Source organism: Cervus elaphus, chromosome 21, assembly GCF_910594005.1.
Source record: "Cervus elaphus chromosome 21, mCerEla1.1, whole genome shotgun sequence".
Taxonomy (NCBI): Eukaryota; Metazoa; Chordata; class Mammalia; order Artiodactyla; family Cervidae; genus Cervus; species Cervus elaphus.
In genome coordinates, this window is record NC_057835.1 from 22,918,300 (window position 1) to 22,944,592 (window position 26,293).

Sequence of the window (26,293 nt, forward strand, 5' to 3'; positions counted from 1 at the left end):
ATACATCAGCTAAATGACATGCCCTCACGGGCTATAAAAGTTCTGAAACCAACCATAAAAGGCCAAAAAACGGGTGGTGGCCCAATTCCTGGGAATCCCTGTCTCTTCCTCAAAATACTTGAAATAATTCTCCTACTCATTAGCCTATGAAATTATCCACCCCTATAAAAACTGACAATGTCGTACCCTGGCACCTCTTGCCTTTTGAGATGGTGCACACTCTGTCTATGGAATGTGTTTCTTCCTGAATAAACCTTCTTTCACTTTACTATGACTGGCTTATGAATTCTTTTCTGTACAAAGCTAAGAACTCATGCTCAGAGGCTGTCCCAAGGGCTTGCCTGAGACACGGCACGTGACCATCTTCTTGTGCTCCACTTTCTTTCCTGCAACATTATGACATTATGAAAAATTATGACACATTATTTTTCCATTTTGCAGGTGAGAAAAATGAGATTTCAAGTATTGAGGACTTGCACGGTGCTTCACAGCAGTGACCAGCACTCAGAGCCGAACTACTGCTCCTGATCCTTCCTGTATGCCCATCTGAACTGGGCTGAGGGCTTCCATGGGACACAGCAGAGGAGAGTGGATGGAGAGACACCGCCCACTCCTGCAGTAAGGGAGGGTTTTAGAGGACGGAAAGCACAGACAGAACTGGTTACAGGAAGAGGGAAGGCCCTGACTGCTGGAGGGAAGAGGACCTCAGAGGACTGACAGCAGACACAAGGGTGGAAGGGCAGGAGGAGAGCAGAGGGTATGGGTGGAGACATTTGATGCGGGTCAGATGACAGGACCCTGGACACTTTTCCCAGAATTCATGCATACCTAAATAGGGATTAAGTGGCAGTTAAGAGAAAAGAGTAAATTGTAAGCATATATATTTAACAACCAATGTCCTTTTCCTCTGATTATGAAAAATGTAATGTATTCTGATGTCAGCCAATTTGGGAAGTACAGAAGAACATGACAGAGAAGATAAAAATCACTCATGTTGTCATTGGTCAGAAATGACTACTGAGGGGCTTCCCTGATGGTCCAGAGGTTGAGAATGTACCTTTCAGTGCAGGGGATGAGGTTCGATCCCAGGTCAGGAAACTAAGATCCCACAAGCCTCAGGGCAGCTAAGCCTGCAGGCCATAACTAAGATCCGATGTAGCCAAATAAATAGATACATTTTTTTTTAAAATAAGAAAGAAAATGAAATGATGATTAGGTTTTTTTCCACCAAGCCCATTATTATCCTGCACATACTGTACACATGAACTGTATACGTTAGGAGACGCAGCCTGCATAGTGAAGGCTGCATAGTGAAGGCATCTGAAGAACGCTGAACACAGGAGCCCCTGCCGACCTGTCAATTTGTCATATTTTTAGATTAATCCTAGGTGATTTTTATATTTTTATTTCATTGTAAATGTTATGCTTTTGTTATTTAATTTTCTGTTGCTTGTATTCAGGAAAATACAGTTAAGCTTTTTTTATTAATTAATTTTTTGTTTGAAGGAAAATTGCTTTGCAGTGTTGTGTTGGCTTCTGCTGAACAACAATGTGAATCAGTCGTAATTATACATATATCTCCTCCATCTGTCCCACCCCTCCAGGTCATCACAGAGAGCCAGGTTAGGCTCCCTGTGTTACATAGCAACTTCCCACTAGCTGTCTATTTAACACATGATAGTGTATATATGTCAGTGCTACTCACTCAATTCGTCCCATCCTCTCCTTCCCCCACTGTGTCCACAAGTCTGTTCTCTATTTCTGCGTCTCCATTTCTTCCCTACGGATAGGTTCATCAGTACCATTGTTCTAGATTCCATATATATGACTTAATATACAATGTTTGTTTTTCTCTTTCAGTGTGATTTACTTCACTCTGTATAACAGGCTCCAGGTTCATCTACCTCACCTTAACTGACTCAAATTTGTTCCTTTTCATCACTGAGTAATATTCTATTGGATTTATGTACCATAATTTCTTTATCCATTCATCTGTCAATGGACATCCTGCTTTCATGTCCTATTGTAAACAGTGCTTCAATGAACACTGGGGTACATGTGTCTTTTAGAATTCCGGTTTTCTCAAGATATATATGCCCAGTAGTGGGAGTGCTAATTGGTAAAACATATATAAACACAAAAAGTCTTAGCTCAGGCTGCTATAACAAAACAACAGACATGTATTTCTCACAGTTCTTCAGTTCAGTTCAGTTCAGTCACTCAGTCTTGTCTGACTCTTTGTGACCCCATGAATCGCAGCACACCAGGCCTCTCTGTCCATCACAAACTCCCGGAGTTTACTCAAACTCATGTTCATCGAGTCGGTGATGTCATCCAGCCATCTCATACTCTGTCATCCCCTTCTCCTCCTGCCCCCAATCCCTTCCAGCATCAGGGTCTTTTCCAACGAGTCAACTCTTTGCATGAGGTGGCCAAAGTATTGGAGTTGCAGATTCAGCATCAGCCCTTCCAAAGAACACCCAGGACTGATCTACTTTAGGATGGACTGGTTGGATCTCCTTGCAGCCCAAGGGACTCTCAAGAGTCTTCTCCAATACCACAGTTGAAAAACATCAATCCTTCGGCGCTCAGCTTTCTTTATAGTCCAGCTCTCACATCCATACATGACCACTGGAAAAACCATAGCCTTGACCAGACGGACCTTTGTTGGCATAGTAATGTCTCTGCTTTTTAATATGCTATCTAGGTTGGTCATAACTTTCCTTCCAAGGAGTAAGCGTCTTTTAATTTCGTGACTGCAATCACCATCTGCAGTGATTTTGGAGTCCCCCAAAAATAAAGTCTGACACTGTTTCCACTGTCTCCCCATCTATTTCCCATAAGGTGATGGGACCAGATGCCATGATCTTAGTTTTCTGAATGTTGAACTTTAAGCCAGCTTTTTCACTCTCCTCTTTCACTTTCATCAAGAGGCTTTTTAGTTCCTCTTCACTTTCTGTCTTAAGGGTGGTGTCATCTGCATATCTGAGGTTATTGATATTTCTCCTGGCAATCTTGATTCCAGCTTGTGCTTCTCCCAGCCCAGCGTTTCTCGTGATGTACTCTGCATATAAGTTAAATAAGCAGGGTGACAATATACAGCCTTGACATCCTCCTTTTCCTATTTGGAACCAGTCTGTTGTTCCATGTCCAGTTCTAACTGTTGCTTCCTGACCTGCATACAGGTTTCTCAAGAGGCAGGTCAGGTGGTCTGGTATGCCCATCTCTTTCAGAATTTTCCACAGTTTATTGTGATCCACACAGTCGAAGGCTTACACAGTTCTAGAGGTTGGGAAATCCAAGATCAAGGTGCTGACAGAATTGGTACCTGGTGAGAGCTGTCCTCCTGGCTTGCAAACAGCTGTCTTCCCACTGTGACCTCATGTGGCACAAGGGAGGGCAGAAAGTAAGCTCTCTGGTCTCTTCATATAAGGGCTCTAATCCCCCCTTGAGGGTCCCCCCTTCATTACATGATCTGAACCTCCCAAAGGCACCATTTCCACATACCATTACATTGGGAGTTACCACTACAAAGTATAAGTTTAGGTGAGATCATAGCATAATTCCCTTGGATGAGATACCCCTCATCCAAGGTAAGGAGCAGCAGCTGTGCTTTACTGGAGCAGTCGTGAAGAGATACCCCATGTCCAAGGTAAGAGAAACCCAAGTAAGATGGTAGGTTTTGCAGGAGGACGTCAGAGGGCAGACGCACTGAAACCATAATCACAGAAAACTAGCCAATCTGATCACAGGACCACAGTCGTGTCTAACTCAATGAAACTAAGCCATGCTGTGTGGGGCCACCCAAAATGGACAGGTCATGGTGGAGAGGGCTGATGGAATGTGGTCCACGGGAGAAGGGAATGGGAAACCACTTCAGTATTCTTGGCTTGAGAACCCCATGAACAGTATGAAAAGGCAAAATGATAGGATACTGAAAGAGGAGCTCCCCAGGTCAGTAGGTGCCCAATATGCTGCTGGAGATCAGTGCAGAAATAACTCCAGAAAGAATGATGGGATGGAGCCAAAGAAAAAACAATACCCAGTTATGTATGGGACTGGTGATAGAAGCAAGGTCCAATGCTGTAAAGAGCAATATTGCATAGGAACCTGGAATGTTCGGTTCATGAATCAAGGCAAACTGGAAGTGGTCAAACAGGAGATGGCAAGAGTGAACGTTGACATTCTAGGAATCAGCAAACTAAAATGGACTGGAATGGGTGGATTTAACTCAGATGACCATTATATCTACTACTGTGGGCAGGAATCCCTTAGAAGAAATGGAGTAGCCATCATGGTCAAAAAAGAGTCCGAAAGGCAGTACTTGGATGCAATCTCAAAAATGACAGAATGATCTCTGTTCGTTTCCAAGGCAAACCATTCAATATCACGGTAATCCAAGCCTATGCCCCAACTAGTAATGCTGAAGAAGCTGAAGTTGAACGGTTCTATGAAGATCTACAAGACCTTTTAGAGCTAACACCCAAAAAAGATGTCCTTTTCATTATAGGGGACTGGAATGCAAAAGTAGGAAGTCAAGAAACACCTGGAGTAACAGGCAAAATTGGCCTTGGAGTATGGAATGAAGCAGGGCAAAGGCTAATAGAGTTTTGCCAAGAGAACACACTGGTCATAGCAAACACCCTCTTCCAACAACACAAGAGAAGACTCTACACATGGACTTCACCAGATGGTCAACACCAAAATCAGATTGATTATATTCTTTGCAGCCAAAGATGGAGAAGCTCTATATAGTCAGCAAAACAAGACCGGGAGCTGACTGTGGCTCAGATCATGAAATCCTTATTGCCAAATTCAGACTTAAATTGAAGAAAGTAGGGAAAACCACTAGACCATTCAGGTATGATCTAAATCAAATCCCTTATGATTATACAGTGGAAGTGAGAAATAGATTTAAGGGACTAGATCTGATAGACAGAGTGCCTGATGACCTATGAATGGAGGTTCGTGACATTGTACAGGAGACATAGATCAAGACCATCCCCATGGAAAAGAAATGCAAAAAAGCAAAATGGATGTCTGAGGAGGCCTTACAAATAGCTTTGAAAAGAAGAGAGGCAAAAAGCAAAGGAGAAAAGGAAAGATATTCCCATTTTACTGCAGAGTTCCAAAGTATAGCAAGGGGAGATAGGAAAGCCTTCCTCAGTGATCAATGCAAAGAAATAGAGGGAAACAACAAAATGGGAAAGACTAGAGATCTCTTCAAGAATTAGAGATACCAAGGGAACATTTCATGCAAAGATGGGCTCGATAAAGGACAGAAATGGTATGGACCTAACAGGAGCAGAAGATATTAAGAAGAGATGGCAAGAATACACAGAAGAACTGTACAAAAAATATCTTCACGACCCAGATAATCATGATGGTGTGATCACTCACCTAGAGCCAGACATCCTGGAATGTGAAGTCAAGTGGGCCTTAGAAAGCATCACTATGAACAAAGTTAGGGGAGGTGATGGAATTCCAGTTCAGCTATTTCAAATCCTGAAAGATGATGCTGCAAAAGTGTTGCACTCAATATGCCAGCAAATTTGGAAAACTCAGCAGTGGCCACAGGACTGGAAAAGGTCAGTTTTCATTCCAATCCCTAAGAAAGGCAATGCCAAAGAATGCTGAAACTACCACACAATTGCACTCATCTCACACACTAGTAAAGTAATGCTCAAAATTCTCCAAGCCAGGCTTCAGCAATGCGTGAACCGTGAACTTCCACAGGTTCAAGCTGGTTTTAGAAAAGGCAGAGGAACCAGAGATCAAATTGCCAACATCCACCGGATCATCAAAAAAGGAAGAGAGTTCCAGAAAAAACATCTATTTCTGCTTTATTGACTGTACCAAAGCCTTTGACTGTGTGGATCACAATAAACTGTGGAAAATTCTGAAAGAGATGGGCATACCAGACCACCTGACCTGCCTCTTGAGAAACCTGTATGCAGGTCAGGAAGCAACAGTTAGAACTGGACATGGAACAACAGACTGGTTCCAAATAGGAAAAGGAGGATGTCAAGGCTGTATATTGTCACCCTGCTTATTTAACTTATATGCAGAGTACATCATGAGAAACGCTGGGCTGGAAGAAGCACAAGCTGGAATCAAGATTGCCAGGAGAAATATCAATAACCTCAGATATGCAGATGACACCACCCTTAAGACAGAAAGTGAAGAGGAACTAAAAAGCCTCTTGATGAAAGTGAAAGAGGAGAGTGAAAAAGCTGGCTTAAAGTTCAACATTCAGAAAACTAAGATCATGGCATCTGGTCCCATCACTTCATGGGAAATAGATGGGGAGACAGTGGAAACAGTGTCAGACTTTATTTTTGGGGGACTCCAAAATCACTGCAGATGGTGATTGCAGTCATGAAATTAAAAGACGCTTACTCCTTGGAAGGAAAGTTATGACCAACCTAGATAGCATATTAAAAAGCAGAGACATTACTATGCCAACAAAGGTCCGTCTGGTCAAGGCTATGGTTTTTCCAGTGGTCATGTATGGATGTGAGAGTTGGACTATAAAGAAAGCTGAGCACCAAAGAATTGATGTTTTTCAACTGTGGTATTGGAGAAGACTCTTGAGAGTCCCTTGGGCTGCAAGGAGATCCAACCAGTCCATCCTAAAGTAGATCAGTCCTGGGTGTTCTTTGGAAGGGCTGATGCTGTAGCTGAAGCTCCAATACTTTGGCCACCTCATGCAAAGAGTTGACTCATTGGAAAAGACCTTGATGCTGGGAGGGATTGGGGGCAGGAGGAGAAGGGGACTACAGAGGATGAAATGGCTTGATGACATCACCGACTCAATGAACATGAGTTTGAGTAAACTCCGGGAGTTTGTGATGGACAGGGAGGCCTGGTGTGCTGCGATTTATGGGGTCGCAAAGAGTCAGACACGACTTATCGACTGAACTGAACTGATAGCATAATTCAGGCTTCCCTGGTAGCTCAGCTGGTAAAGAATAAGCCTGCAATGCAGGAGACCCGATTTGATTCCTGGGTCAGAAAGATCCCCTGGAGAAGGGATAGGCTACCCACTCTAGTATTCTTGGGTTTCCTGGTGGCGCAGATGGTAAAGAATCTGCCTGCAATTTGGGAGACCTGGGTTCGATCCCTGGGTTGGGAGGATCCCTTGGAGGAGAGCATGGCAACCCACTCCAGTATTCTTGCCTGGAGAATCCCTATGGACAGAGGATCCTGGCAAGCTACAGTCCATGGGGTCACCAAGAGTTGGACAAGCGACTAAGCACACTCACATAGCATAATTCAGTCCATAGTAAAATTTGCTATTTTATCATATATATTACAATCATAATATTGTGCAGCCATCACCACTAATTAAAAACATTTTCATTACCCCAAAAGAAACTGTACCCGTGTAGCAATAACTCACCATTGCCTGCCTACCTGGCCAGGGGTAACCTCTAATCTACTTTCTGTCTCTATGGATAATGCCAATTCTAGATACTTCATGTGAGTGGAATCATTCATTATTCTTCTGGCTCATTTTGCTTAGCATAATATAGTCAGATTCATCCATGTTGTAGCATGTATCAGAACTTAATTCCTTTTGATGTTTAACATTTCATTGTATATAATACATTTACACACACACACACACACACACACACACATGCCACATTTTATTTATCCATTGTTCTGGGGGTTTTTGTTGGTGGTGGTGGTGGTGGTTTGGGCTGCTCCCTGTGGTTTGCACCATCTTAGTTCCCCAAGCAAGAGTGGAATCAAGGCTCTGGCAGTGAAAGCACTGAGGCCTGACCACTGGACTGCCAGGGAATTTCCTATCCAGTCTTCTGTTGATGGACACTTGGCTTGGTTCCACCCTTTAACTATTGGGAATAATTCTTTAATGACACCACATCTCTCATGTCTCCTGCATTGACAGATGTGTTCTTTACCACTAGCACCACCTGGGAAGCCTACTTTAGTGAACGTTGGTGTAAAAATACCTGTTTGAATCTTTGTGTTTTAATTTTTTGAGTATATTCCTAGGACTAGAATTGTTGAGACATATGGTAATTCTATATTTAACTTTTTGAGGAACTGTCAAGCTATTTTCCACAGTAGCTGCACTATTTTACATATCTACCAGCAATGTTCTAATTTCTGTACATCTTTACCAACATTTGTTATTTTCTTTTTTCTGATAGTAACTATTCTAATGGATTTGAAGTGATTAATCATTATGGTTTTGACTTGCAGTTCCTTAATGTGATGTTGACCATCTTTTCAAGTACTTTTTGGCATTTATATACATTCTTCAGGTAAATGTCTATTAAAATGTTCCCTCTTTTTAAATTGATCTTGTAGATTATCTTTTCATTTTCTTGTTAATGTACTTTGATGAACAAAAGTTTTAAAATTTGAAGTCTAACTTATCTAACTTTTTAAAAAAATTTTGTTGCCTATCCTTTTGGTGTCATACTTAAGAAGTCATTGTCTAATCCAAGGCCATGAAGATTAACTATGTTTTCTTCTAAAGATTTATAGATTTAGCTCTTAACTTTGTATCTTTGATTCACTTGGTTAATATTGTGTGTGGTATAAGGTAAGGGCACAACTTTTTTTTTTCTTTTGCATGTGGATATCCAGTTTTCTTAGGACCATTTGTTGAAAAGACTATTCTCTTTGAATGGTTTTGGCATTCTCATTAAAAATCAATCAACCATATATTAGAGGATTTATTTATGGGGTTTCAATTCTATGCCACTGGTCTATCTTGTCTTAGGCCAGTACCATGGGTCTTGATTACTCTAGCTTAGTATTGAGTTGAAATTGGAAAGTGTGAGCCTTCCAATTTTGTCCTTTTTTTTTTTTTAAGATTGTTTTGGCTATTTGACTCACTTTAATTTTCAAATGGGTTTACTATTTCTGCAAGAAACATTGTTAGAATTTTGATATGAATTGCTTTGAATCTGAATACTTTGGGTAATATTGTCATCTTAATGATATTTAGTCTTTCAATGCATAAACATTAATGTCTTTCCATTTATTTAAGTCTTTTAAAATTTCTTTCAGCAATGTTTTATGCTTTTCAGTAGACAAGACTTACTTTCTTGGGTAAACTTACCTATTTTTGACACTACTATAAATGGGATGGCTTTCTTTTCTTTTCGGATCATTCATTGCTAGAGTATAGAAACAAACTAATTTTTAAAATTAATTAATTTATTTTAATTGGAGGATAATTACTTTACAATATTGTTGTGGTTTTTACCATACATTGATATGAACCAGCCATGAGTGTACATGTGTCCCCCATCCTGAACTCCCCTCCCACCTCCCTCCCCATCCCATCCCTCAGCATTGTCCCAGTGCACCGGCTTTAAGTGCCCTGTTTCATGCATTGAACTTGGACTGGTCATCTATTTTACATATGGTAATATACATGTTTCAATACTATTCTCTCAAATCATCCCACCCTCACCTTCTCCCACAGAGTCTAAAAGTCTGTTCTTTATATCTGTGTCTCTTTTGCTGTTTCATGTATAGGGTCATTGTTACCATCTTTCTGAATTCCATATATATGTGTTAATATACTGTATTGGTGTTTTTCTTCCTGACTTACATCACTCTGTATAATAAGCTCCAGTTTCATCCACCTCATTAGAACTGATTCAAATGAATTCTTCTTAATAGCTGGATAATATTCCATTGTGTATATGTACCACAACTTTCTTATCCATTCATTTGCTGATGGACATCTAGGGTACTTCCATGTCCTAGCTATTGTAAACAGTGCTGCAATGAACATTGGGTACATGTGTCTCTTTCAATTCTGGTTTCCTTGGTGTGTACACCAAGCAGTGGGATTGCTGGGTCGTATGGCATTTCTATTTCCAGTTTTTTAAGGAATCTCCACACTGTTCTCCATAGTGGCTATACTAGTTTGCATTCCCACCAACAGTATAAGAGGGTTCCCTTTTCTCCACACCCTCTCCAGCATTTATTGTTTGTAGACTTTTGGATAGCAGTCATTCTGACCAGCGTGCGATGGTACCTCATTGTGGTTTTGATTTGCATTTCTCTGATAATGAGTGATGTTGAGCATCTTTTCATTTCTTTGCTAGTCATCTGTATGTTTTCTTTGGGAAAATGTCTGTTTAGTTCTTTGGCCCATTTTTTGATTGGGCTCTTTATTTTTCTGGTATTGAGCTGCATGTGCTGCTTGTTTATTTTTGAGATTAATTCTTTGTCAGTTGCTTCATTTGCCATTATTTTCTCCCATTCTGAAGCCTATCTTTTCACTTTGATTATAGTTTCCTTCATTGTGCAAAAGCTTTTAAATTTAATTAGGCCCCATTTGTTTATTTTTGCTTTTATTTCCATTACTCTGAGAGGTGGGTCATAGAGGATCTTGCTGTGATTTATGTCAGAGAGTGTTTTGTCTAAGTTTTCCTCTAGGAGTTTTATAGTTTCTGGCCTTACATTTAGATCTTTAATCCATTTGGAGTTTATTTTTGTGTATGGTGTTAGAAAGTGTTCTAGTTTCATTCTTTTACAGGTGGTTGACCAGTTTTCCCAGGACAATTAAACAAATTGTCCCTTTTCCATTGTGTATTTTTGCCTCCTTTGTCAGAGATAAGGTGTCCATAGGTGTGTGTATTTATCTCTGGGCTTTCTATTTTGTTCCATTGATCTATATTTCTGTTTTTGTGCCAGTACCATACTGTCTTGATGACTGTAGCTTTGTAGTATAGTCTGAAGTGAGGCAGGTTGATTCTTCCAGTCCCATTCTTCTTTTTCAAGATTGTTTTTGCTATTTGAGGTTTTTTCTAGTTCCATTCAAATTGTGAAATTTTTTGTTCTAGTTCTGTGAAAAATGCTATTGATAGCTTGATAGGGATTGCATTGAATCTGTAGATTGCTTTGGGTAGTATACTCATTTTTACTACATTGATTCTTCTGGTTCATGAACACAGTATATTTCCCCATCTATTTGCGTCATCTTTGATTTCTTTCATTAGTAGAAACAAACTAATTTTTTGAGTGTTGATTTTTGTATCTTGAAACTTTGTTGAACTTATCATTTGTTATAAATGCTTTTTTGTTGTTGAATCTTTTGGGTTTTCTATGTTATAAGATCATGCAATAAACAAAAATAGTTTTGCTTCTTCCTCTTCAATTAATTTTTTTCTTATGCAATTGCTCTGATGAGAATTTCCAGTACTATTTTGAATAGAAGTGGTAAAAGTGGGCATCCTTGTTTTGTTTCTGATCTTAGGAGAAAATCTTTTTTCTCACCATTGGTTATGGTGTTCATTGTGAGTTTTTCATGTTTGGCCTTTTTATATTTTGATAGTTTCTTTCTATTCTTAGTTTGGTGAGCTTGTTTGCTTTAATATGAAAGTGTGTTGAATTTTGTCAAATACTTTTTCTGCATCAATTGAGATGATCATGTGGTTTGTTTCCCCTCATTCTGTTAACAGGGCATACTACATTGATTGATTTTTTGTACACTAAAATATCCTTTCACTATAGGAATAACTCACACTTGGTTATGGTGCATTATTCTTTTATTATATTAAACAAGATGCTAGCTGTTGAATTCAGTTTCCAAGTATTTTATTGAAGAATCTGCATTAAAATTCATAAGGGATATTGGTCTGTAGTTTTTCTCTTCTTTTAGTGTTTTTTTCTGGCCTTGTATCAGGGTAACAGTTAATCTATAGGATGAATTAAGACATGTTCCTTCTCTTAAATCTTTAGGGAGAGTTTGAGAAAGATTAATGATTTTCTTCTTTATCAAAGTAAATATTTACACCTATAAATTTCCCTCTTAGTACTGTTTTTGATACATTCCATGTTTTGGTGCAGTTGTTTCTAGTTTTGTCTCAAGATATTTTCAAAATTCCTTTGTGACTTCTCCTTTCATCCATTAGTTGTTTAAGAGCTTGTTGTTTACTTCCCACATATTTGGGAGTTTCTAAGTTTTCCCTTTATTGGTGATTTTTAGTTTTATTCCATTGTGATTGGAAAGGCAATTTGTATGATTTCAGTCTTTAAAATGCAGTAAGACTTCTTGTGGACTAATATATGATCTACTGTGGAGAATGGCCCATGTACATTTGAGAAAAATGTATATTCTGCTGCTGTTGAATAGAGTGTTCTGTATGTATCTTTTAGGTCTAATTAGTTAGTAGTTGTTCACATCTTCTGTTTCCTTACTAGTTATTTGCCTGGTGGTTCTATCCATTATTGAAAATAGGATATCACATTCTCCAACTGTTATTGTAGAATTGTCTATTTCGCCCTTCAGTTCTGTCAATTCTACTTCATGGAACTTGTTCATATGTTTATGAATTGTAGTATCTTCTTCATGAATTTGAACTTTGATCAATATATATCATTATTGTCTCTTGTAACTTTTTTCTTAAAATATATATATATTGTCTGATAATGCAGCCACTCCTGCTCTCTTTGGTTACTATTTGTGTCAAATATCTTTTTCCATCCTTTAAATTTCAACTTATTTTGTCTTTGTATCTATAGTGAGTGTGTCACAGGTAGACAATGTTTTTTAAATTTTAAAAAATTCTTCCAATATCTTCCTTTTTATATGTCATGTTAGTTTCAAGTACAATGCAAAGTGACTCATACACACACACACACACACACACACACACACACACACACACACACACACATATTTTTCAGGTTCCTTTCCATTACAGGATATTACAAAATACTGAGTTCCCTGTGTTATACAGTAGGTTTTTGTTATTTACTTATTTTATACTTAGTGAAATTGAAAAGAAAGTGAAGTCACTCAGTCGTGTCCAACTCTTTCCGACCCCGTGGACTGTAGCCCACCAGGCTCCTCCATCCATAGGATTCTCCAGGCAAGAATACTGGAGTGCGTTGCCATTTCTTTCTCCAATATATAGTAGTATGTATATGTTAATGCCAAACTCCTAATTTATGTCTCTCCCTCATCCCCTCTATCCCCTTTGGTAGCCATAAAGTTTGTTTTCTGTCTCTATGAGTCTATTTCTGTTTTGAAATAAGTTCATTTTTATCACGTTTTTTTACATTCCACATATATAAGTAATATGATATCTGTCTTTCTCTGACTTAATATGATAATCTCTGCATCCATCCACATTGCTGCAAGTGACATTATTTCATTCTTTTTTATAGCTAAGTACTATTCCATTGCATATATTTACAACATCTTCTTTATCCATTCATCTATAATGAACGTTTAGGTTACTTTTGTGTCTTGGCTATTGTAAATAGTGCTGCTATGAATATTAGTATGAATTTATCTTTTCAAATTGTAATTTTCTCCAGATATGCAGAGGTGGGACTGCTGGATTATATGGTAACTCTATTTTTTTTTTTCTGTTTTTTCTTTAATTGAAGTGTAGTTGGTTTACAATATTATGTTAATTACTGCTGTAAAGCAAAGCAATTCAATGTATACATTCTTCTTTTTATATATTCTTTTCCGTAATGGTCTATTATGCATGCATGCATGCTCAGTCGCTCGGTCATGTCTGATTCTTTGCAACCCATGGACTGTAGACCACCAGGCTCCTCTCTCCATGGGATTTTTCCTGGCAAGAATACTGGAGTGAGTTGCTATTTCTTCCTCTAAGAGATCTTCCTGACCCAGGGACTGAACCTGCATCTCCTGAGTCTCCTACATTGGCAGGTGGATTTGTTACCACTGAGCCTATTTTTTTTTTTTTAAGGAACCTCATACTGTTTTCCATAGTGGCTGCACTAACATCCCTCACCAACAGTGAACTATGGTTCCTATTACTCCACATCCTCATCAGTATTTGCTACTTGTAGACTTTTATCAAGGTAGCCGTTCTGACAAGTGTGACATGATTTCTCAGTGTTTTGATTTGCATTTCCATGATGATTTTTGATGTTGAGCATATTTTCATGTACCTATTAACCATCTGTATGTCTTCTTTGGGAAACTATTCACATCTTATGCCCATTTCTTAATTAGATTGTTTGGTGTTTTTATTTGAGTTTTACATTTGTATATATATTGGATATTAACCCCTTATCAGACATTTCATTTGCAAATATCTTCTCCCGTTCTGTATGTTGCCCTTTGGGTTTGGGTTTTGTTTTTTGTTTTTTATTTTTGAGGGTTTCCATAGTTGTGCAAAAGCTTTTCAGTTTAATTAGATCCCACTTGTTTATTTTGGCTTTTCTTTCCCATGCCTGAGGAGACGGATCCAAAAAAGTTTACTAAGACTTATTTCAAAGAGCATATGTTTTCTTCTAGGAGTTGCAGTGTGTCCAGTTATACAACTGGGTCTTTAATTCACTTTGAGTTTATTTGTATACATGGTGTGAGAAGCTGTTCAAATTTCATTCTTTTACATGGAACTTTCCAGTTTTTGCAGTATTTCCCAGAATTTCCCACATATTGAAGAGACTGTCTTTACTCTATTGTATATTCTTGCCTCATTTGTCATCACTTAATTGACCAAATGCACATGGGTCTATTTCTGGGCTTTCTATCCTGTTTCATTATTCTATATTTCTGGTTTTTCTTTTTTAGGGCCAGAACTATCCTGTTTTGATTGCTGTAGATTTGTAGTATAGTCCAAATCTCGGAGCCAGATTCCTCCAGCACTGTTTTTCTCTTTCAGATTGCTTCGATTATTCGAGGTCTCTGTATTTCCATACATTTTTCTTCTTTTAGTTCTGTGAAAAATGCCATTGGTAATTTGATGGTGATTGAATTGAATCTGCAGATTGCCTTAGGTAGTATGGTCATCTTAACATATTGTCTCTTCCAATCTAAGAACACAGCACATCTTTCCATCTGTGTTATCTTCAATTTCTTTCATAAGTGTCTGACAGTTTTCTGAGTATAGCTCCTTTGCCTCCTTAGCTAGATTTATTCCTAGGCATTTTATTCCTTTTAATGAGATGGTAAATGGGATTGTTTCATATTTTCTTTTTCTGAATTTTTGTTGTTAGTGTATAGAAACACAAGAGATTTCTGTGTATTAATTTTGTATCTGGCAACTTTACCAAACTCATTGATTAGCTCTAGTAGTTTTTGGTGACATCTTTAGAATTTTCTATGTATAGTATCAAGTAATCTGCAAACAGTGACAATTTTATTTCTTCTTTTCCAATTTCTATTCCTTTTATTTCTTTTTCTTCTCTTACTCCATTACTAGGACTTCTAAACTATCCTGAATGAAAGTGGAGAAGGTCAACATCCTTGTCTAATTCCTGATCTTAGAGGAAATGCTTTCAGTTTTTCACCATTGAGAATGAGGTTTACTGTGGATCTGTTGTATATGGCCTTTATTATGTTGAGGTAGATTCCCTCTATGCCTACTTTCTGGAGAGGTGTTTTTTGTTTGTTTGTTTGTTTTAATCATAAATGGGCGTTGAATTTTGTCAGAGGCTTTTTCTGCACCTATTGAGATGATCTATAGTTTTTATTCTTTAATTTGTTAATATGGTGTATCAAATTGATTGTTTTGCATCCCTGTGGTAACTCCCACTTGATCATGGTGTATGATCCTTTTAATGTGCTTTTCGATTCAGTTTGCTAGTATTTTGTTGAGGATTTTTGCATCTATGTTTATCAGTGATATTGGCTTGTTATTTTCTTTTTTGTATGTGATATCTTCAACTGGTTTTGGTATCAGGATAATAATGGTGGCCTCATAGAATGAGTTTGGGAGTGGTCTTTCCTCTGCAATTTTTGGGAAGTATTTGAGAAGGGTAGGTGTTAATTCTCTAAATGTTTGACAGAATTCATCTGCGAAGCCATCTGGTCCTGGGCTTTTGTTTGTTGAAAGATTTTAGATCACAGTTTCAATTTCATTACTTGTGACTGGTCTGTTCATATTTTCAACTTCTTCCTGGTTCAGTCTTAGAAGAGTGTATCTTTCTAAGAATGTGTCCTTTCCTTCTAGGTTGTTCATTTTATTGGCATATATTTGCTTGTAGTAGTCTATGATCCTTTGTATTTCCATGGTGTCAAATATAACTTCTCCTTTTTCATTTCTAATTTTATTGATTTGCTTCCTATCCCCCTTTTTTCTCTTGATGAATCTGGCTAAAGATTTATCTTCTGAAAGAACCAGCTTTTAGTTGCATTATCTTTGTTATTGTTTCCTCTCCATTTTATTTTCTCTGCTCTGAACTTTAGGATTTATTTCCTTCCACTAACTTTGGGTTTTGATTGTTCTTCAGTCTTTAGGCAGATTCTTTACCACTGAGTCACCAGAAGATGAGGTGTTACAGTCCCCGATTATTATTGTATTATTGTCAGTTTCCCCTTTTACAGCTGTTAACATTTGCCTTATATATTGAGGGGCTCCTATTTTGAGTGCATATATATTTATAATTGTTACGTTTTCTTGGATTCATCCCTTGATGATTATGTAGTGCCTTGGAATGATCTTTACTTTGAAGTCTGTTTTTGTTTTTTGTTTGGTTGTTTTTTTGTTTGTTTTGTTTTGTTTTGTTTTTAATTGAAGGATAATTGCATTACAGAATTTTGTCAAACCTCAACATGAATCAGCCCTAGGCCTACATATATCCTCTCCCTTTTGAACCTCCCTCCCATCTCCCACCCCATCCCACCCCTCTTTTGTCTGATATGAGTATTGCAGGTGGTGCAATGGTAAAGAATCTGCCTGCCAATACAGGAGACACAAGAAATGCAGATTCAATCCCTGAGTTGGGAAGATCTCCTGGAGAAGGAAATGACAACCCACTCTAGTATTCTTGCCTGGAAAATTCCATGGACAGATGAGCCTGGCAGGCTATAGTCCATGGGTCACAATAAATTGTACATGAATGAGCACACATGCATGCACTCCAACTTTATTTTGATTTCCATTTCCATGGAATATCTTTCTCCATTCCCTCATTTTCAGTCTGCATATGTCCTTAGATCTTAAGTGAGTCTCTTGTAGACAGCATATATATATATGTATGGTTCTTCTTTATGTATCCATTCAGCCAGCCTACATCTTTTGGTTGGGGAATTTAATCCATTTGCATTTAAGGGAGTTATCAATATGCATATTCCTATTGCAATTTTGTTAATTGCTTTGGGTTTGCTTTGTAGGGCTTTTTTCTTCCCTTCCTCTTTAGTTCCCTTCTCTTGTGTTTCCCACCTAGAGAAGTTCCTTTAGCATTTGTTGTAAACCTGGTTTGGTGGTGCTGAATTCTCTCACCTTTTGCTTGTCTGAAAAACTTTTGATTTCTCTGTTGAATCTGAATGAGAGCCTTGCTGGTAGAGTATTCTTGGTTTTCCCCTTCATCACTTTAAATATATCCTGCAACTCACTTTTGAAGTATAGAATTTCTACTGAAAAATCGACTGATAACCTTATGAGTCATATTCTTGAATTGTTTTGCAGATACTAAAACCTCCATCAGATAGAAGTTAGCTGTATGCAGAATACAAGCACATAGATGGCTTGGAATCAGAAAGTTGATTATGCTAACTCTCAAATTACCTCCTTGTTACCATACCACCAACCTATCAGAAGAAATCCACAATCCACATACCCCTTGACCTCTCCCTTAACTTACCTTTAAAAACCTTTCCCTGAAAGACTTTGAGGGTCTTGGGTCTTTTGTGTGTGAGCTGCCCATTCTTGCTTGGCCCCATTTTGGGTTCCTTGCAATAAATGCTGTTGTTTCCTTCACCAAAGCCCATATCTGTAGATTGGCTTTATTATACACATGCAAGCAGACCCAAGTTTGGTTTGGTAACAAGGTCAAGCCACTGATGAACCCTCCTGTAATTGCCTGTTCCCAGATTCCTTGTAATGAGAAAATCATGTGCCCTTACTATTTAAGCTACTTCAAGTGGAGTGTTCTATTATTTAGTACTTTTTCCATTTTCAGAGAAAATTTATCTCAACAAGATAGACATTGAGCTGGAGTTCTATTATTTTTCTTTGATTTAATGAAAAGTAGAGAAAACTGTAGTTCAGACTTAATTCTCTTGATTAGGAATAAAGGCAGAGATGGGAGCTAAGATCGTGGAGGGATAGGATGGGGAGACCACTTTCTCCGCAACAATTTGATTGAAAGAACATTTGAACGCTGAGCAAACTCCACAAAACAACTTCTGAACGCTGGCAGAGGACATCAGGCACCCAGAAGAGCAGCCCATTGTCTTCGAAAGGAGGATCACTGTGGATGGTGACTGCAGCCATGAGGTTGAAAGACACTTGCTCCTTGGAAGAAAAGTTGTGACAAGCCTAGACATCATATTGAAAAGCAGAGATGTTACTTTGCCAACAAAGGTCCGTCTGGTCAGGGCTATGGTTTTTCCAGTAGTCATGTATGGATGTGAGAGTTGGACTCTGAAGAAGGCTGAGCGCCCAAGAGTTGATGCTTTTGAACTGTGGTGTTGGCAAAGACTCTTGAGAGTCCCTTGGACTGCAAAGAGACCCAACCAGTCCATCATAAAGGAAATCAGTCCTGAATATTCATTGGAGGGACTGATGCCAAAGCTGAAGCTCCAATACTCTGGCCACCTGATGTGAAGAACTGACTCATTGGAAGGGACCTGATGCTGGGAAAGATTGAAGGCGGAAGGAGAAGGGGACGACAGAGGATGAGATGGTTGGATGGCATCACCAACTCAATGGACATGGCTTTGAGTAAACTCCGGGTGTTGGTGATGGATGGGGAGGCCTGGTGTGCTGCAGTCCATCAGGTTTCAGGGAGTCAGACACAACTGAGTGACTGAATTGAACAGGCTTCCCTGATGGCTCAGACAGTGAAGGGTCTGCCTGCAGGGCAGGAGGCCCAGGTTCTGCCCCTGGGTTGGGAAGATCCCTTGGAGAGGAGAATGGCAGCCAACTGCAGTGTTCTTGCCTGGGGAACCCTATGGACAGAGGAGCCTGGTGAGTTGCAGTGCATGGGGTCACAGGCAGTTGGACACAACTGAGTGACTAACTCTTGGACTGGTCGTTGGGTCTTGTCTGATTCTTTGCGACCCTATGTGCTGGGACCTGCCAGGCTCCCCTGTCCATGGGGTTCTCCAGGCAGGAATGCTGGAGTGGTTTGTCATTTCCTCCTCCGGGGGCTCTTCCTGACCTGGGGATCAGACCTGGGTCTCCTGCATTGGCAGGTGGATTCTTTGCCACTGAGCCACCAGGGAAGCTGGCAGACCCATAAATGCTTCTAAATTTATCATCTGGTGACCCAAGATCATGTAAAGATTTGGATGTTAAAAGGGGAGGGGAGTGAGAGGGGAGGCAGAGGGATGCACAAAGATGCCGCTTATCACAGAGTTTCGTCAGCTCCCTGTGTAGAGTCCTCCGTGGCTCCCTATTGCCAGTCTTCTCCAGAACCTAGACTGCACCCTGCTTAGAGTGTCTTCAGAAGACAGGTCCAGCCTGAACCTGTCCTGCTTACTGATTCTTCTTTCACTGGACAAATTGGTCTTGGATGAACAGAGGGTCCCAGAACTGTGCTGGACACTAGGCTACAGAACAGACAGACAGACACCCTATCCCCCATGAAGCTTGCAGTCTGATGGGGGAGGGACGTATGATGAATGTGCAGTGATGGCTCCGGGTGACTGACAGGATGATGGGGGCAGTCGCCTAATCCAGCCATTCCCCATCAAACCCAGAGTAGGAGCCGTCCACCCAGGGACCCCGGAGGGCAGAGGACATCCTGAAGGGGAGCTGCCCGAGCAGAGCCCTGAGAGATGAGTGGGAGGGGATGGTCCTCAACGTCCCCTGACTCCGGGGTGGCATGCATCTTCAGCTCACCCAAACATCCCGCTTTCCTCTCTCCCCTAGAGTCTTGCTGGGCTCCCTCTCTCCTGCTGTCTCTGGACACTTGGTGTCTTGAAGGACCTCCCCTGCTCACCCTCTCCTAAACACCCAGCTCTGACAACTTCCCACTGCCCCCACTTCATGCTCTTCAGCACTTAACCTGAAGAACGCAAGGCTCAGAGAGGGCAGGAGACTTGCCCAAGGTCACCCAGCAAGCAAGCATCACAGTGGGGGTTTGAATGTGAGCCCTCAGACCCTGCAAAAGGCAGAGAGGGAGAAGGAGAGAAATTGCAAGTCTGTGTGGGGATTCGAAAGGCAAAAGCAGAGGGATGCCTAGCATGACCCCTGACAAGGGCAGACAGAAAGGCTCCTGGAGGTGCCCTGTGGTGCAGATCAGCAGACACCTGGGCCTGGGTGGGTGGGTGGCAAAAGACTCAGACAACCCATCAGGAGGATATTAACAAGCCGTCTGTCCAACTGGGAGCCAGTAATTAAAATTCATCTTCCTTCCTACTGCACAGTATTAAACCACAAACACTTCATTATAAAAAAAAAAAAAATAGGAATAAAGGCTAATGCATTAACTGAGCACAGAAAGTAACAAGGTCAACGGTATCATATATAAAGTAAAAATAACAAAACAATCACTACTGTTCACTTAACTTGTTGACTTACTTGTGGCATGCTTCTTTTCTGATAAGCATTTCGTATTAATCAGAGAATGAGTGAGAATTGGTGACAGACATATAAAGGGTGATGTGTGTGTGTGTGTGTGTGTGTGTGTGTGTGTGTGTGTGTGTGTGTGTGTGTGTGTGTGGCTTCGGTGCTGGGCCTTGCTCTTGTGAACTGTGCACCAACCAGCTCTTCTCATCAACCAGCATCTTCAAAACACCCAAACCCTGGAGTCATCCCAGACTCTTCTCTTTCTTGTTACCCTCACATCCAGTCTGGTGGCACTTCCTATCGAATCCACCCCCTTTTCAGTGCTTCCTCCACTGCTCCGTTGGCCTGAGTAAGGCAGTAGCACCTTCCATCACTTGAATAGCATACCAGCCCTCCACAGGCTCATGTTCTTAGCCTGACTTCAGCCCATATACTGATCCCCACACAGTGGCAAGATGGTTCATTTCAGAATATAAGAGGCATTATATTTCTCTTCAACTCAAAGCTCTCCTCTGGCTCCCAACTCTGTAGGAATAGAGACCAAAGGCCTCAAGTGGCCTTCATGCCCACCACCATGTACCAGGGCTTCCTCTCAGAATTCACCTTCACCAGGCTTGTCCTTTCGCTCTCCCTTAAATGCAGAGAACTTTCCCACCAGAGCTTCTGCACTTGTGTTTTCCACCTGAGAGTGTTTTCCACTTCTCCTCAGATGTCCTTGGAATTGCTGCCCCAACCCTCTCAGTCTTTGCTCAAACATCACTGCAAGAGAGGCCCTCCCTGAGCAAGCTTCCCCTGTGCTGACACTTCCCGGACCATCTCACCCTGTCTCATTCATCCAGGCTTATTTCTTCCCTGAGTGCTTTCACCAGTTGAAATATATGCATGTAGCTGTTTGTTGGTTTATGTGTCTGTCTGCTAGACGGTACTGTACACAATGTTCTCTGTGTATCTCTATCACATTGCACAGAGCCTATAATTAATTCATACTAATTGGATGAATGAACACTATATCCCCCAAGGTCTTTCTGACACTATCCAGGGGGTGGAGGGGTCACTGTGCGTGATTCAGTTGTGTCCAACTCTTTGCGACCCTATGGACTGTAGCCTGTCAGGTGCCTCTGCCCATGGGGACCTTCCAGGCAATATTACTGGAGTGGGTTACCGTGCCTTCCTCTAGAGTATCTTCCCCCAGGGATCAAATGCACATTTCTTATGTCTCCTGCATTGACAGGCATTCTTTTATCACTAGCACTACCTGGGAAGCCTGGTGGGGTCATTAGATCTCCCCAATTTATCTTTTACATGTTGAGTGATCCACTTAAATTTTTATTTGATAAAAATGACTATCCTGTTAAAATATTTTTAAATGTTTATTTTAGACTATTCCATGGGTAAAAGGGGGGACAATGGATTGTGTGCATGAGAAGCAAAATTTCACTACTTTACACACTTTTCTTTAGTTGGAGGATAATTGATATACAATGTTGCACTGGTTTCTGCCATACAACAATGCAAATCAGTCATAATATATATCCCTTCCCTCCTGAACCTCCCTCTCCTCTCCCATCTCACCCCTCTAGGTCATCACAGAGTCCCAGGCTGGGCTCCCCAACTTTACTCACTTCTACTGTGTAAATGTAAAAAATGACCATATAGCATTTTAATTTAAAAATAAGATACTTGCAAATAGTGCAGTGATGTGGAGGAGTGTAATGCACTGTCTACTACCCAGGCCTGTCTGTTACCAATGGCAACAGTATAACTCAGATCAGGCCTCATCATCTCTCTCACCTTCTGTGAGACCTGAGCATTTCTTTACACAAACTACACCCTGTGTATGGATTTTAAATGTACAGATTATTGTATCTTTCTCATTTTAAAAATATCCATGCACCTTACAACACAGTTGGAGGAGAATAGTCAAAGGACAGATATGCCTTCCTACAAAGACTAGCACTGGTAACAATATTAAGTACTTTTTATGTTTTGGTTTACATTGCAATTTTTTTGTTTGTTTGTTTTATGTAGTTGGATATACTTGCATCTAGGTCCAAGTTTATGTTCTTTTAACAAATTTCTACCATATTGAAGTCCTAACTTCCCTGTCTCTTGAAAGAATTAAAATGTTAGTTCTTGTTTCTCTCTCCTGTTGCTTTGGAAAAGGTCCTTTTCTTCAGAAAGATGATTCTGACTCATCCCAAGGTCAGTGTGCCCCGCCTGTCTACAGTGGGTCCACTGTGGTTCCTGGCAGCACAATTAGTTCTCTGAAATTTCCACAAAGCTTAGAAAGACTTCTGATAAATCACTGTGAAAGCCTGAAATAACTTTAGTACAACTAGCCTATTACTCTTGAAAATTATATTATTTCCCTTATCCATGGATCAATTTTCAGAAATTAAAGAAACAACAGTGAACATGAATTTTATTTGGGTCTTGACATTGGCAGAAAGTCGGTGGGAACATAGACTTCACACATCGTGCTTCATCACCTAGCACTAAGGAGGTGGCACTACTGGAGTGATGTCAGGAGGCCAATTAAAATGCAAGATGTAAAAAGACAGCCTCAGTCTTCCCTGGTGGTTCAGTGGTTAAGAGTCTTCCTTACATGCAGGGGATGCTGGTTCAACCCAGGAAGATCTCACATACTGCACAGCAACTAAGCCCAAGCACCAGAACTACCAAGCCCACACTCTAGAGCCTGAGAACTGAAACTGCTGAGCCCATGTGCTCTGGAACCTGTGTTCCACACCTAGAAAGTGTGCAACCCCTGCTCGCTGCAACTAGAGAAAACTCCTGAGCAGCAACGAAAACTCAAAGCAGCCAAAAATTACTAACCAAATAGATAAAATTTTTAAAAAAGACTCAGTCTCATAATACCCAGAATGTCCAGATTTCAGCTGAAAATCACTCCTCTTTCCAAAAAACGGGAAAATCTCAACCTGAATTAGAAAATACAATAGATGTCAACACCAAGATGACAAGGATATTATCTGACAAGGATATTAAAGGAGTCATCCTAAAAATATTTCAAGGACCAGTCGTCAACATGATCAACATACATTTAAAAAAAAAAAAAAAAAAGGAAAATCTCCAGCAAAGAAATAGAAGATAAAGAAGAACTAAAGGAAAATTTTAGAATTGAAAAATATGCAGAGTTGGGTAATTGAGACAGAGAGAGAATGTCTCAGTTACCCACTTTGGAAAGCTCCCTGGTGCATTCAAAATGTAACCAACTCAGTTGCAACTAGACATTTGTCCCAGTGCCATGTACTGAGACATTATATTTGCTTTTATTATTGGTACATACCCATCATATTAAAAGAAAGAAAGAAGAGTGGACTTCATGTTTTATTTTTAAAGCACATTGAAGTGGCAATTATTTTCTTATCCAATTAGATGGAAAAGCATTGTGTTTATTATGCAACAGCAACTGGGCTAAAAAGAATAAAGTGTTGACTTTATGAGACTAAGCACTCACCACAGCATTCCCAACTCACAGGAAGACAAGTTAGGAAAAAAAAGGAAATTTTAAAATGAAATAGCTCATCAGAGCAGAATTGCTTCACAAAAATAAAAATGAGGCTGCAACTAAAGTAAGTCTCCAAGTGTTGGACAAACAAGAAGAATCATTTACTAACAGTGAGTTAATTAAATTGATTTACTGCAGTACCTGAAAATAAACTAGTTTAAGACTATTGGTCATTCAACTATAACTTTCTTGAAGAGCTGAGGACATTGTGAGCAACATTAACAGCTAATGAAAATAGGGCAAATATTTTCAAGTGATATTCTTTGGCCTTTGATAAGCCTAATGGGGTTGCTTGATAGGTGTTGCTTATTTGAGAAACCAATACTGAATTTCAAGCACCTGAGTTATACTGTAACTAGTGTGTGTGTGGAGCAGGGACATTTTCAAAGAGGTTCAGAAAACAGAAATTCAGTACAACCTGAATGCAAATTGTTAATAGATGATGGTAAAAACATTTGTGGAGCAAAAGAAGGCTTAGCTGGACAAATTTGCAAAACTTCTGAAAATACAAACCTTTTAATGTGAATGGTTAGTCATTTTGTTATTCAACAGCAGGGACTTTGCAAAAAATATTGGAATCTATAATGTGTTATTGAACCAGTAGAGTCAGCAGTGACCCTCATTTGGACTTAACCTTTATTACTTTCGTGAGTTTTTGTCAGAATAAAAACTGAATATCCTAACTTTCTCAACCGCATAGTAATTCAATTGTAACGTGTTAATTGTGGTGGTTTTTTTTTTTTAGCTCAGGGCTGAATTGAATTTTTTTCTAAGATAATCACTATTATTAACCATGGGTTGAATTTGAAAGTTAGGTTAGTTTTGGTTACAGATTTGATAGTGTTTCTTAGTAAAATCGACCTAAAACTCTAAGGAAATATAGAGCTTGTGTGTAAAATTTATACTGTAGTAAAGCAAATTAGACAACAGCTAATGTTTAAATCACAAGTAAAGGCAAGTTGTTTTATGTTCCTCCTGTGCTATCAAAAATTACGGACACAGTCAAGGGTGGGGGTGGGAAGGAAGGAGAGGGTGTGATGTATAAGGAGAGTAACATAGTAACTTACATTGCCATACGTGAAATAAATAGCCTATGCGAATTTGCTATATGACTCAGAGAACTCAGACTGGGGCTCTGTAACAACCTAGAGGGGTGGGATGGGGAAGCATGTGGGAGGGATGTTCAAGAGGGAGGGGACATATGTATACCTATGGCTGATTTATGTTGATATTTGGCAGAAACCAACAAAATTCTGTAAAGCAATTATCCTTCAATTAAAGATAAATAAATTTTAAAAACCAAAAAAAGAAAAAGAGGTGCAAACACTATTCCCATACAAATTTGTGTGAGTATACATTCTGAACTGAAACTACAGTTGTAACAATACTTTTTGGACTGCAATGAAAGTGCAAAGGAATTGTCCTTATTGCAAAATCCATTTACCTGAGAAATTGATGGGCTTCCACCTAACTTTTGATTGGAAGTGATAATCTGCATTGTAATGACATGCTAAAAGGCAGATATCAAGAGGAGAATCTAGCAGAATTCTATAAAAGTCTCCCAAGTGGTAAATACTCTCAGTTAATACCATATCTTTAGGGGCCAGTATTTGCTAGTAATCACCTGCGTGAAAAAAATTTTTTTCAAAAGTAAAATATGTAAAATCTTATTACAGGTCAGCGGTAATAGATGAACACTTACAATCAATTTTGATGACAGGAAACAGTAACTTTGAACCCCAACTAAGCAAAATGTCATCCCCCAAATACTAGCATTCTTTCCATTAATGTTCCTTTATTGCAAAATATCATGCTTAGTTTTTGTTTATGAAATCTTATGGAAATTTGTTTCTCTCTTGTCATGTAGATATATACTTAATACCTTCAATTTTGCAACTTGGCCTGTAAAGCCTAAAAGAGATTTACCATCTAGCTCTTTTTATAAAGAGGTTGCAGACTCCTGGAGGGGAGATTTGGGTCTGTGTCTATTTATTTTGAGACTGCAAGACAAATGCCCATGAAATCCCAAACAAACCTAGTCTCTTCCTTTCCTTTTTCTTAAATTTAAAATATTCTTCTGAAGTACAGAAGAGCTAAGGAATCTTGACCACCCACCTTTCTGCACACACAGTCTCTTTCCAGAGGTCACCCAGGGGTTATCCTGCTCCCTCCCTTTCTCCCTACAGTTTAGTCTCACTCAACAGCCAGAGTGATCCTGTTAACAAGCAGGGCAGTTCTGACCCCTCTGCCTTCAGCCCTGCAGCAGCTGCCTGTTTTATCCCTTTTAAAGCCATGACCCCATAGTGGCCCTGTCAGC